Raw genomic sequence first — 14,423 nt, 5'->3', positions numbered from 1 at the left:
TAGTTTCATTATGCTCTTTTTGTCTCAAGATATTAAAAGTGAGAAATTATCATTTTCACAATAAAGTATGTAGAAATGTTCACTTGTCCACAGTATAAAAGCAAAAGCAATTATTACTTTGTATTAATTTTATGTGGATTAAATGAGGTATCTATTGTCTAAAATGGTGGCTTATATAGTCAATAAATGGTAGTTATTAGATCAAGCATTAGTGTATACCATAACTTTTGACTTGAGGCTATTCTGTGCAATGGTACATAAAATTCAAATAATATGAGGACTGGTAAAATATAGATTTATTTCTCTTTATATGAATTTTGAGGAAATTAACACAAGCATATGGTATGTCATTGTACTGAATTACATTTATCCAACTGAGATAAGAGAATATCAAGAAGATACTATCTGATTTACAAGCAGTTGAAACTTCAGAGTCAAAATTGAAATGTGTTTGTTCTTGACTTATACAACAAACAGGAAATAAAACTATTTCTTTGGTTATTACCATCTCTCTGAAGCTTCACTCACTGACAGTAATAAAAACTAAGTGATACCTTTGGAATAATAAGATTAGTATTTCCAAACTCATAATTTCAAACAACAGCATGTTTCTCTTTTATGTAATCCAGCTTGAGGATATCCAAGTACCAAGTAAATCAAATTTGCTTAGCATATGTTGTATATACAGTCACACATTTGATAGGCATTTTTCCATAAAGTCATATAACATTAATAGAATATATATATATATATATCATAAAATGTATATGAAGGTCTATTTATGTATGTCTCTTTCTTCATCCCATGGAAATAGAAAATCTTGTATAAAATAGGTATAATAAATAAGGGCAGAGATTTTATGATTAATTTTATCTTGTACTTTCCCTGTAATATCACCTATTTATTGTTACTTAATTTAATTTTTCAGCTTCTCTTCCTTTTTGAGACAGGGTCTTACATATCTTTGGCTGGCTTCTAACCTGCTAGCTGACAGTGATCTTGAATTCCTGATCTTCCTGTTCCTAACTCACAAGTGCTGTGACTACTGACGCGTGCTACCACATGCAGGTTTAATGGGACTTTTCTTTCTTTTTGGAGGTAGGGTCTTGCTCTAGCCCAGGCTGACCTGAAATTCATTATGCACTCTCATGCTGGCCTCAAACTCACTGTAATCCTCCTGTTTTGGCCTCCTGTGTGCTGGGATTATAGGTGTTCTAAATCCAAAATTATTCTCACCATTCCGCAAAAGACAACAAAGGAATGTACTTACAAAATGGCCAAAGTGTCTTGAAGAAAAGTAACAAATGAAGAACTACGGGAAATCTTTAGGGGTTGGGGACGCTTAGTGATTAAGAGGACTTGCTGCACAATCATGAGAACCCAAGTCCAGTCATCAGCAAAGATATAAATATCCAAGCATTTCTTCTCACACTCATAACCCTAACTAACTCTGAAAAGAACAGAGACAGAATTGCAGGGGCTCGCCGGTCATCCAGCCTAACTGAAATGGGGAGCTTCTGGCTATGTGAAAGACATTTTCTCAGGGAAATAAAGTGGAGAGTGATGGAGGAAGCACATCAGATCCTACCCATGCATGCATATAGAGTATGAATAAGCCACATTAATGCACATACACATATCATATATACGAAAATCAGCAAAATGGACTTGATAACATTTTTAAAATTCTTTAGTCACAAAAGTAACATACTTAGTGAGGTGAATTAATCCATTAGACAACATAGCAAAGTCACTACTTAGGAAAGCCTGAGTATGGCATGCCATTGCTTGTGAGTTCTTGAAGTTTGGATAGTCTATAGGGTATGAACATATATCTATCAGTGAGTATTTCAGTTCCTCTCAGTGTGTCTGTCATTGTGGCCATGGTGTATGTGAGGTGAGGTAAGAGCTTTGTGTAATCTATTCAAACAGAGTAAAGTTCTGATCCTGCACTTGGACCACTCTAATTCTGTCATCTTCTTAAAATATATACTTATAAAAGATATGCATATGTCTCAATTCTTGAACTTTTCCCTACTGCACTGCACCCCGTTGTTCATGCCCTTTTCTGCCATCAGGTTTAATTAACTAAAGCCTTCTATCATAAATGAACACTTAATAGTTTCTCTTTCTTAATTTTATTGTCATCTTTTGTACCATTTTTGTGGTTTTTTGTTTTCTTTATTTTTTATATTCTTAAATATTACTATGTGGTATCACATTGCTTTAGAGGAGTTAACATCTATAGATTACATACTTTGTAACACTGAGAATAGATAACCAGGGAATGCATTTATCTTTTTTTTTTCCTTAAGGTTATTTTGGAAGTGTGCAAGAGTTAATGCATATGTACATACTCTTCCCTAAAACTTAGAAGGATCTGTCCAGAGTACTGAAAGAATATCCTCTGGAAAATGCTGGATATCATTCCTGTCACTAGCCTGATGAATCCCGGAAGCAGTATTTTCTATTTCTAAGCCAATAACACTCAGAATTGAAGTTTTCCTCAAGAAAATGCAGAAATAGTCACAACTGACCCTTAGATGCATAGTTGTATACAAGTAATAAAGAAATTAAAGGAGAAAAATCCCCACACCTGATGAAGGGACAATCACATGTATACCTAACACAAGGTAGAATAACTAAGCTCCCCAGAGCACATGAAAAGCTTTACGACAACACAGGGGGCATCTACACAAAACCTTTGCTTGTGTGGCACTGAAGGGAAGGCAGTGGGTGCTCGGCAGTGCTTCCTGTGCTGTTCCGGGTGGTCAGCCTGAAACCAGCACGAGGAGCACATATAATCCCTAGCTCATTCCTCAGGGCCTTTGAACAATAAAACATTATGTCGAAAACAGCAAAGAAGAAAGAAAAGACTAATCCACTTTCCCGCTGGCCAGTGCCAATTTCTTGATCCCTGTACCTGTCCGGCTACCTAAGCAGGTTCAGCTGAGGCAGTGCCTGGGTTGTGACTAAACAACACAAACATTTGTTATTCCTTCTTCAACGTCTCTTTATCTCATGGCGCATAATATGAAGGGAAATGTGGACCGTCTTAAATTCCAGACCAATCCACCTTGCCCTTTTCAAAGTTCCTAAGTGTAGGTTAGGCTCAGAACAGTAGCTAGACTTGGCATTGGTAGGTCTGCTCTGGATTCTGGTCATCAAGTTCCTGTTGCCTGGGCTCCCTCCTCTGCACACTGTCCAGCTGCCTTGGGGTAACTAGCCAGCCAGCTTTGTGTCTGAAAGGAAGGGACTGATGCATCCAAGGGAGAAATAAAGGGCAAGGGGGCTTAGGCTGCTGTTCAGAGCAAGGCAGTCTAGCCTGAGTGAAAGAGATTTGCTTCCAGCACCACCCGCTGCCCTCTCTCCCTGCAGCGAGCGCCACAGCTTGACCCTGACTGGTCTGGTCTCTCGGTTAGCAATTCTCTTTCCTTTCCTTCTCTGTCTTTGCTTCTTTCAATTTCAAGCCCTATGGTGATTTGGGCAAGTGTAGTCTGCATTCCACACCATGTTCTCCTTGCCTTAGAGAGCAGGCACTGGATCCAAAGGCATGCAGACTGCCTGTCTAAACCCTTGAATCTCTTCCTTCCTGCATCCCCTTGCTCGCGCCTTTTCTGCCAACAGGTTTAATTAACTAAAGCCTTCTGCAAAAGGAGCAGATGTGACCCTCGCCAGCTCTGGCCACCCACCCACCCCCACCCACTCACCCCCCCCCGTTCCACCCACGCCCCCTCCCCCCAATCATCCGGAGAGCTGCTCCACAAGCTAACAGCTCCTACTTCGTTCTCAGGACCAGGGGATACCTAAGAACACAGACACTGAGCAAGCTTACCCCGCTGTCTGTTGGCCACAACGGCGGCAGTGAGATGAGGTCTTAGCTAGCCCCCACCCCACCCCCTGCAAAGTTGGACCGCCGGATCAAGGGGGTTTGAGCCAGCCTTTCCAGTCCTGGGTTTCCTCCCACCCCAAGATGATCTCAAGCTCATCCCCCTGTGATCCACAGACTCAGAACAGCCGAGCTGAGGGTGGTGAGTGCAGCAATCTTCCCGCTACAGAGAAAGGGGGAAGGGGAGAAGAGGAGAGAGCGGAGGAGGGAGGGGAGGTAGTTAGTATTTATAGAGGAGAGAGTCCTCTGCAACTTTTTGGTGCCACCAAGTGGCACAGAGAGTTCCTTTAGGAGCACAGGCACCTGGATAGACCAGGATGGCTACACTAGCTCTAAAGGCAGATGCTCACATGGGGGTGGAGCTGCATCCATCCCAGAAATTGTATCTGGGAATGTTCAATCTGGGATGCAACTCTCCAAACCTACCAGCAAGTCTGGGGTGGAGGGTATTAGAACACCTGTGTCCTCTTCAGTCACAAGGCAATAGTCAGGTGCCCACTGAGCCTAGAAGTTTAGAAGCCCATGTCCCATAAGAACTTCCCCTGTGCTTCCTCCTCTCTGTCTCTTCGGCTCTTACTGAAAGACACTCCTATCCCGCACCTCAACCTTTTCCTTGCCACTCTGAGAAGTTAACCTTTAAACTGGGATGCCATAGTCCTGATGCCAGAATCAATGTTAAATAGCACCCAGAATCCTCCAATTTAAATAACCTTTCTTGTCACTAAAAATGCCTTTTGCAATTGTTGCTTAAACAAAAAATAAAACAACAACCAAGCAAAACTGTCACTTTAAGCTCTGTGGATGTGAGCTTTTCCAAAAAAAAAAAAAATCTCCAAAATCCGGGTTCTGAGCGTGCTGGTTGGGTGTGTGCTTGTTCACACTCCCTGTCCACAGACCTTTGAGTACACATTTTCTCAACAGCAGTCAGGATTTGGCAACTGCTTTTGATGTTTTGAGGGGCTGTGTCTTGAAGCTCCCCTTATCTATATCTTCTAGGTATTCTTACTTTTTTGTATGCACGTCTTCAAAACCATACAACCGTAGATACTCTCCACACATGCTATGAGACCTTAGTGTACCACAGGGCAGAACAAAGTCTCCATCTTGCAGATGGAGAAAGTGAGTATGCAGGGCTGAAAAGCTTGTTCAAGGTCACATATTTTCCTAGAGAACAGCCCAAGGACTTCCTAGCGCCTCACTAAATGAACACTGATATCAAACCTGACTGCCAACCTCTGCTTCCTTCTCGCACCCCAAGCAGCCCATCCAGTCATGGTCAGCTCCCTTCTCTTCCTTCTTTCTCCCCAGGTTTCTCTCTGTCATTTTCCTTTGTGAAAGTTCTACCAGAGAAATGACGGTAAAAATATCTTCTTAGCCTACCTAGGAATACATGAACTTGACTTTAAAGGTTCAGAGATACAAGTGTAAAACCTTAAAACACCCTCCAATTTTTGAATACCTCTTCTTTCTGATATTGTAGTCATGGAAGTATCATTTTAGAATTGTTAACATTGGTTTTAAAATCGACCACTCAACTCCCACCCACCCCCGGGCCCTGGCCCTTGCTGCCTCTTCTTTTCGGTGCTGTGGAATCAGGAAGTGTTTGCACTCGTACAAAAACATCTAATGGCCTCAAAAACACAGAAACCCCCTCACTTACTAAATGCACGCTTTTTCTGCACATGTACTAGCGTGAGAATGAAAGGGGGGGGGCTTTAGCTCACATCTCTATTATTTCTTCTTATTATTTTAGTTCCCCCACCCCCATATGGGAACGAGCCCACTGAAATCCTTCATGTATGCAAATACAAACAAAATGATTTTCGAAACCTTCCCACTGGAGCCCTACCACGGTGGCCCGGGCTCTTGACTGAAAATGCATGTCTGATTCACAGGACGCATGTCCTTTGCAGGGTGACTTTTCTAAACTTACAGGACCTCCTAGCGTCCCCTGGCTCCAACAGTCCTCCACCTGCCCACCACCTGCCCTGCCCGGTCCCTTTCGCCCAAGCTCCCGCCCCTTGCCGGTGCAATCTCCATCCCTGTGCTGGGGGAGGGGCTCTGGCGGCATCCTACATCCCCGGGCAACTCTACAGCTGAGAGAAAGGAAAATCGCGCCTTGCTTACCAGGTGCGCGCCCTGAGCCCGGCTCCCCTGGCCAGCCGCCGGTTGCCAGCCTCCTGCGCTTTTGTGGCGGCCTTTGGCTGCCGCCGAGGCGCTAGCGGCTGCGACGGGAGCGGTAGTGGCAGCAGCAGAACGGCTGCGGGCCCGCGGCGGCGGTGGCGGCGGCGCTCGCTCGCGCCAGCGCCCGGAGCACGTGCCGCGCCGCGCTCGGGCAGACGCAGCTGGGAGCGCAGCGCAGCGCAGCGCAGCGCAGGGCTCGATCCGACTTCTGCAGCGCGCGGCGCGGCGCGGCGCGGCGCAGCTCCGTGCTGCAGGCTCGCCCAGGCTTAGGGGGCGAAGGAGGGTCCTAAAGCCTCTTGACGGCCGCGTTCAGCGCACGCTACCCCTGGGCTCCCTTTTCAAGCGCATCCTATTCCCTCCAGGAGCTAGGGAAGAAGCTGAGCGATGCTGGGAGGCAGGCGTGGGTGGCGTGTCACTCTCGGAGGGAAGCTGGGGGAGCAGGTACAAAGATAATCAGCCTCTCTCTGGCGACGATGGAACTTAAAACTCCTGACAATGATGAGGAGAAGGGGGAGTCATGGCTGGGGAGGAGAGAGAGAGATTGAGAGAGAGAGAGTGTGTGTCAGGGAACCCCAACGTGATTCAAAGGTGTGAGTGGTCAGGGAGAAGGGTTTCTTTAATGGTATTACTTAATGCCATTTTGCATCTGTCTGCTCTTGTTACATATGATTCTTCCTCAATCCATTAAGGTTTTTCTTAAACTGCAGTTTTACTTCCTCCCCTCACATCGCTTTTGCCCCCTCCTCACCTCTCTAACAGCCCAAGACCGTCAAAAATGCTGAGGTTATCTTTAAATACATGGTTTTTTTTCCCCTTGGGCTAAAATTGGTATAAATTACTTTCATGGCTTAATTTAAACCAAATAACGCATTGTATTAATACTAACACTGGTATTGTCTAGCAAATTTTGAAGGAGTGTTTCAGCTTCTGGATGAAAGATTAAAAGGTGAGAGCACCATAGGCGCCAGTCATTATGAAATAACTGATTACTAATATTTGATATAAGGTAAGGAATTCTTTGGTTGTTACTCAACAATAGCATAGAGAAAAAATAGAAGTGACTCTAAGACAACTTATTGAGCATTACAAGTTTTTTTTTTTTTTTGAATGGCCACATATACTGATGTTGTATTGGTAATTTTTAAGATTCTTAAAATTCAAACGGCAAAGTTTTGTACTCTCTGGAAAACCTGTCAAACTTGTAATTAGCCTTTACAAAAAATCAACAAGAAAAATAAGAAGTATTGCATACATGAGAAAAAAATATGAACATGGCAGTTGTGAGTGAAATAAAAAGTAGCATGACTTGATTTTAGTGATGCAAGTAAGCAGAATGAGTAAATTGGTCTGTCCACCAATTATTCAGGACTTTGACAATGAGCATAAAACCTCATATCTGGTCTTTGTGTGAAACCCCTACCTTTAAGTAAGCTTAGGATCTTCCACGTTCCCCAGCTGTCTTCACCAGCTGGTGCTGAATAAACCATGCAAACAAGTGGACTGAAACCAAGAATGGGATTCTCATGTTAACCACACAATTACTTAAACTTTTCAAATTCCTACACATATTTCCTTCCCTGTCATCTCAAAGGGTGATGGAGAGGCTATGCCAAGACATACCAGAGCATATCAGAAAAGACAAGAAAAGTCCATACATACATCCAACATATAGTTTACCAAGGCATTTCCATGTCTTATGGTCTAAAACTTAAATAAAAAGTAAACATATACATATATATATATATATAATTTAGGTTTGGTTTGGTTTTGCTTTTTTAGGTAGCTGTAGCCCAGGCTGACCTGGAATTCACTATGTAGTCTCAGGGTGGCCTTGAACTCTCAGTGATCCTCCTACCTCTATCTCCTAAGTGCTGAGATTAAAGGTGTGTGCCACCAGGCCCTGCCCCTCTTTCTCTAATATTTCACAATTGGTCAGGAAACCCTGCTACCTCTAACTTCATCACATATGCTAGCATGTTAACACTTTGCTCCATATCCTACAACTACCATGCTGAAACAAACAACTGTCATATTTTAGCAATAGATTTCAAATTGGCATAGTAATCTTTAAAACATAAATTAAAACTTTCCAATAACATCTCATCTCACTCAGAGTACCAGTTCATGTCTTCACCATTGCCCTAAGTCTGGTTCTATTTTGCTCCTTACCTTTCTAGGTGTGTCTTCTAGTATCCTTCCTCTTTTCTCATTCTACTACAGTCTCCAGGATTTAATTCTTCTTCCTCAAAGGTCCCTGATATGTTCCCATCTAATAGCCTTTGTCGTTTTCATATTCCCAACTCATCATCAGGCCAAATATCCTTTCCTTGAAATGCCTGCAAAACCCTGGCCAATCCACTCTAGTTATACCTGTGAACTATTTTCCCTTGGAATTTCATTGTCCCCAATGCTTTTTACTCTTTGTTGTTTTTCCACTTATAGCCATTAATGAAACCAAAACATGATTTTCTCCATTGTTATCCTAATTTCTTTGATCTAGCAATCTTTATTTTTAGGATAAAATATTCTTAAGGAAATGTGTTTTTATTCCTTTGTTATTTCATATACTCGAGAAAAATTCTATCACAGAGAATATGGTCAACAAATATTATGAAACATTATAAAGATACACTTATACAGGCCACATGTTGCTTTCCATTGTCAAAATTGACAAAACTAGGGATAAATCCCATGAAAAATCATTTTAAAATGACTGACAGCAACTTTTTCAAGCTTGAAAATAACCAAATCTTTTATTGTGTTGTTCTGAGGCTCAATAGAGGCTATTGCAATTCTAAATATTTTCAATCTATGGTTATCTGGATCCATTAAGTGACCAAGAAATGACTGTTAATTTCTGATATTTTTATTGTTTTAGAAAAGTCAGCATGTTCAAAGAAGATTTTATAGTAGAAATAGAAATATTTTCATATTAAGTGTTCTTATATAAAATCTAGACCTAACATGGGCTTTGGACTCATGCAATTTGTGACTTTAAAGTATAGCTCTCCAAGAAGGAAAAACACAGGCTCTGAACTTCTCAATGTTTATTTTTATCATGATGCAGAGTAAAAAAGAAATAAAATAAAGTGCAATAAAAATAAAAATAATAAGAAGAACGCATTAGCCTCTGAGTGCTCACAGACTATAGCTACTTTAGTCTGTTGTGGAACACGAAGCCCTGCCCAAAGAGAGCTCTTGACACACACGACAAATACAGAAATACTCACCTTCACTCAGTTTCCACTGGTCACAATTATCTTTCTTATTACAAGATGTGGAACATTTTTCTTGCAGCCCAGGTAGATACCAAGCTGCAGTTATCCTTTGAGCCCTGATCGAAGGGTGCAACAGAATGTCCACTGAAACCAGGCCTAGCAAACTGCCTTTGAAAACTCAGTCTGGCTCTTATATGACTAGGAGAACTGGACAAGCTCCTAGACCTTCAAATCTCACTTCCTTGTCTGGAAATGGGAAAATGATAAAGATAATTTTTTAAATCTAATTTTCTTGGTTATACATAAACTCACATTGTCAACTAAAGTGTTACTGAGGTCTCAGCGAATCATAATTCTCTTCTTCTCAAATTCCATTAGAGTTTGTCTTCATTGCCCCAATATCTTCCCTATGTGTAGGCAGGAATTTTCATAATGGTGTTGTGTTATAGGAGTCATAAATAACAAAAAATTCTGAATTGTGATTCATAATTACTAGAAGTTTCTTGTTTTGCTTGTCTAAAGGGTGTATAATAAAATCTGCCTAGGGAGGCTTGTGCTAAGGAAAGCCATAATTAATATGAAGAAACTATGCACTTCCTAAGATGTGGCAGGTACATGATATTTAATGATGATAATGGTAGGAATTATGATGAGTTTATTTTACAGTTTTGTTTCCTTTTTGTTGAGAACATTACTATATGAACTTACTGTAGTTTAATCATATCCTTCTTTTATCCTTTCTGCCTTGCCTCCATTCTACCCAGAACTTTTTTCTTTTTAGGCAATCCTTGTTGTTCATTCATTTTTACCTCCTCTGTCCTACATGTCAAAATATACATGGATCACAGAGCAGATCTTGTGCAAGTATCAGTAAGCACTGTGGTGTCATAAATGCACCAATCAGTTCATATCAGGAGTGCCCCCAAAGTACATTCCCCCAACCTGTGACTCTTATTTTTTCTTTCCACCCCATCCCCAACCACAATATTGTCTGCACTTTGGAGAGCTGATAGATATCTTGTTTAGATTTCTGCACTGGATATTATAATGGCCAAATAAGAGCTTTGAGATCCTCTACTTTAGTCATTTGGAAATTTGTAAATCAACTTTTAGTCCAGTTGGGTTCATTTCTCTGTAAAGTAAACATATTTAAGTAGCAGAAGGGGGTATTGTAGTAATTCTTAGAGTACCCTTTTGACAAAAATTGTAAATTTTTTATCGACAATAAAGCTAGACTAAATATACTAGAAGAAGGAATCTATTTTGCGCTTACATGATCTAATAGAGTTACGCAGAAGATTTTATCCATGGGAATTTTGAGCCTATGTGCCTGAGAGACAATTAGGCTGCCAGTGGTTCTGACTGAGCTATTACAACTATTCAGTCGACATTTAATCCTCGGGTAGCAATATTCAAAACCTGAAATCTAAGATTATGGCCAACTTTCTACAAGTATAGTGATTCAGACTATTTCTGTTGTTTTCAATATTACATTTTCTTAGAAGAAATTTATCAAGCTAATACTAGGCATTACTTAAAGTCGTACAGTAAGCAGTGAAAGCCAGAATTTTGAATAGCTCATCAAAATTTGTACAGATGTTGAGTAGGTCTAAGAAATGCTATCTGAAGACACAAAAGTAAGTGCTTCAGCTGAGGTGGGGAAGCACACAATTCTATTTCTTAGCATGTAGAAATTAAAAGTTATATAAATTAGTTGTAAAAACTAAATGGCCTGAAGCCAGGCGTGGTGGTGCATGCCTTTAATCCCAGCACTTGGGAGGCAGAGGTAGGAGGATTGCCACCCTGAGGCCACCCTGAGACTTTAAAGTGAATTCCAGGTCAGCCTGGCTACAGTGAGACCGTACCTCAGAAAAAAAAAAAAAAAAAAAAAAAAAAAACTAAATGGCCTGAACTTGAAGAGCACTGAGCATGTTACCAGGTAAGCAGTTGGTGCACTATTAATATTCATTATAGATGATAAAATGTGATGTCAAATTATAATAGCACATTAGAATGAGTATGAACTCTTATTTCAACCTGCATAGATCTGATAATTGGTCATTTTTGTACAAGTCATTTATAGATGATTTAAATTTTATGTTCCTCAGACTCTTTATTCATGAAGTACAGAGAAAGTAATAACAAATACGTCAGAGTGACTATTAGAGTTGAAAAGATTAACTCAAATGAAAGCATTAGAATCATGGTTTATCTATAGGAAACATGCAATACTAGTTATTGTTAGGATATAGTAATTTTATATCCAGTCATCATTCAACTTAAAGGCATTGTACAGTCACAACAAACTTGATAATACAAGGAAGTATGAAGTATTTGCCTGCCTGAATATGATATTGAAATGCAGGTACTCAGGAAAAGGACACTATATTATTAATCTCACCTCTGCATTTGTCCCGTCTGTGTTCGTGGGACAATTCAAACTCTGAAGCATGACACCTAAGATCACTCATTGTCTTGTCCACCCTTCTTTCTAGTCTTTTCAAAACTAGCTTGCTTTTCCTATCACAGTATGTACTTTTATTTTGTTTTACTTTTTAGAAAACATTTAATATTAGCCCCATAATTTCTTTTCTTTGTTAGTTATGTACATACTCAGTGTATAAACAGCCATGTTTGTACCATTAGCCCCCTATCTGTCCTCCCCCCTCTGAAGGGACCCTCTTCATTAGGGATTGTGTGTCATGCATTGTGGGGGTGGCCATCAGTTATGGGGAAGAGGCAATGACTCTGTGCATAATGTCCCAACTTAGGGCTCTAACAATCTCTTCACCCCCTCTTCTGCAATTTTCCCTGACCATGTTGGGTTCATTTTAGGGCAACTTCAGTGATGAGGTCTTGTGAGTCTCTGTGTCTTTGAATATCTGGTTTGGTAGGAGTTGAGTGCTCTGTGTCTATCTCCTTCACTCATGTGATGGCACCAGGCTCACCAAGAAAGCAGAACTATTTCTCATTTCCCTAATTACTCTTGGTTTCCGCTGGGACCCTGGTGAGGTATGACGGGCTGATTGTCTCCTCAGGTTCTATATCCATCTTAAAAAAAAAAAAAGAAAGAAACAGATTCTCTAATGGAGAGTGAAGTAGGCACCAAGTGGGATAACTGTTATTATTTTATAGAGAATTTAATAGGTGTAGCCCCTTGTGTAGCCCACGATTAGTGTAAGCCTGATATTGGAAAGCAATTTTTTTTTTTTTTTTTTTTTTTTGTCTTTTCAAGGTAGGGTCTCACTCTAGCCAAGGCTGACCTGGGATTCACTATGTAGTCTCAGGGTGGCCTTGAAATCATGGTGATCCTCTGACCTCTGCCTCCCAACTGTTAGTATGAAAGGTGTGCTCTACCATGGCCAGCTTCAAATTTGTGTTTTAGATATGTTTCTGACTTGTTTTCTAGTTCCAACTATGGGTTCTGTTCCATTAAGTGGATCTGTTAGCCAATTCAAGAGCAGCTGGTTACACACCATGGCTGTGTGCCTCTATTGCACTTGAGTGTGCGTCACATCAGGTTGTTTGCTGCTGAGTAGCTTAGTCCATGAGTTGTTTGGACAGATGTTGGCCATTTTCCTCATGTAGCAACTTCTGGCACTAGACAAGCTAACCATCTGGGGACTGATTCTCTTCCAGATTCCAGCCGTGTCACTCCATGTTCCATATCAACAGCATATCAGCATATGGTATCTTTGGCAATAGGGTCTTTCCATTAACCTTTGGTGGGTAATCAAGTGCTCTGACAGAAACCTATCTTCTTTTGGGAAACCATGTAGGTCTCTCTGATCAACAGCTAATTGTGCATGTTAACAGCATCCTGGTACGGGGAGTTACAGGCCAGCAGCAAGGGAAAAGGAGGAAGAAAAAGGTAATATAAAAGAGAAAGAGAGAAGAAGACAGACAGAGGGAGAGAGAGAGAGAGAGAGAGAGAGAATGAGAGAGAGAGAGAAACAAGAGATGATTAAGCTTAGTCTTCATCATATCCTCTCCAGAGCCCTTTTATTGAGGTGTTCCCTCTAGGGACATGATGACATTTCAACCTTTTAGTCTGTCTTTCAGGACATAGGATTTTATGGTACCAGTTCCATTTGGGTCCAGTTTTGTGCCCCAATACATTTTGCCCTCCCCTCCCACCCCATTCTCCCTGTTCTCCAGTCCTCAAGATGCCTGTTAGGTATGTCAGCATCTCAGAGCCCCATAATTTTCCTAATGAATATATATTCATTCTTTAAGAACAGCTCCTGCAAAACATCATTCAACTTTTTGAGTAAGCATATTTAACGTGTTCTCCATGCACAGTAGCATGAATAACATGTGGTGGTTCCCAAACACAAGTTGAGAGATTAATGAATGAGTGCTTTGCAGCAGCAACTCTCACAAACTAGATACTAAAATTGCCAAAATAGGTTATATATACAGAATTTCTAGTTTAGTAGTTCTGACTTTTGCTATACTAATAGTCATCTGTGAGAGCTTTTGAAAATGTTAATTTTTTTGGTATCAACCGGTTGATTCTTGGGAACTCCTTTTTCCCTTGAGTTTAACAGGTTATTTTAATGTACTTCTAACACTCAAAATCAATTTTCAGACTTTATACTTTTTCTTTTTATCTAATGTTGCAATACCTTAAGTTAAATAAATAGGATATAAAACCAGTCATGGTGGTCAATACTTTTAATCCCAGTACTTGGGAGGCTGAGATAGAATAAGATTGTTATGAGTTCAAGGTCAGTCTGGGATACAGAGTGATTTCAAGGTTAATCTGGGCCAGAGAAAGCCCTTCTTAAAAAAAAGGAAAGTATTTATGTTATATGAGTCTTAAAAGATCATAATTTATATGGGCTGGAGAGATGGCTTAGCAGTTAAAGAACATGCCTGTGAAGCCTAAGGAACTAGGTTTGATTCTCCAGTTCCCATATAAGCCAGACACACATTCATCCCATTTGACAGCAGATAAAAGGACCTTCCATATGAGTGTGCTCTCTTGACTCTTCTGATGGCAGTGATCTTTCCTAGCAGATATTCATAGTTTATACTTGTAAATTTCTTAAAGCCATACTTTTGTCTGAAACCCACAATCTTCTGAAATTATGTTCATATAATCTTTAGGAAGTAAGTGACACCAGGAG

General features: G+C 40.6%; 1 protein-coding gene across 3 annotated transcripts in view; it reads right to left on the bottom strand.

Moving 5' to 3' along the window:
* Positions 1 to 6,142, bottom strand: part of Grm5 (glutamate metabotropic receptor 5) — a 513,149-nt gene extending 507,007 nt beyond the window's left edge. Inside the window, exon 1 of one of the 3 annotated variants that reach the window (XM_004658258.2) lies at positions 6,017 to 6,142. The gene's annotated coding sequence lies outside the window, so the exon portion shown is untranslated. Of the gene's footprint in view, positions 1 to 3,835; positions 4,029 to 6,016 lie in introns of those variants that run through there. The other 2 variants (XM_045145474.1, XM_045145476.1) reach the window with 2 other exon arrangements.
* Between the last annotated feature and the right edge of the window lie 8,281 nt (positions 6,143 to 14,423).

The sequence above is a fragment of the Jaculus jaculus genome, chromosome 3 (assembly GCF_020740685.1).
Source record: "Jaculus jaculus isolate mJacJac1 chromosome 3, mJacJac1.mat.Y.cur, whole genome shotgun sequence".
NCBI classification, from domain to species: domain Eukaryota; kingdom Metazoa; phylum Chordata; class Mammalia; order Rodentia; family Dipodidae; genus Jaculus; species Jaculus jaculus.
This window is presented reverse-complemented; position numbering and strand designations above follow the sequence as displayed.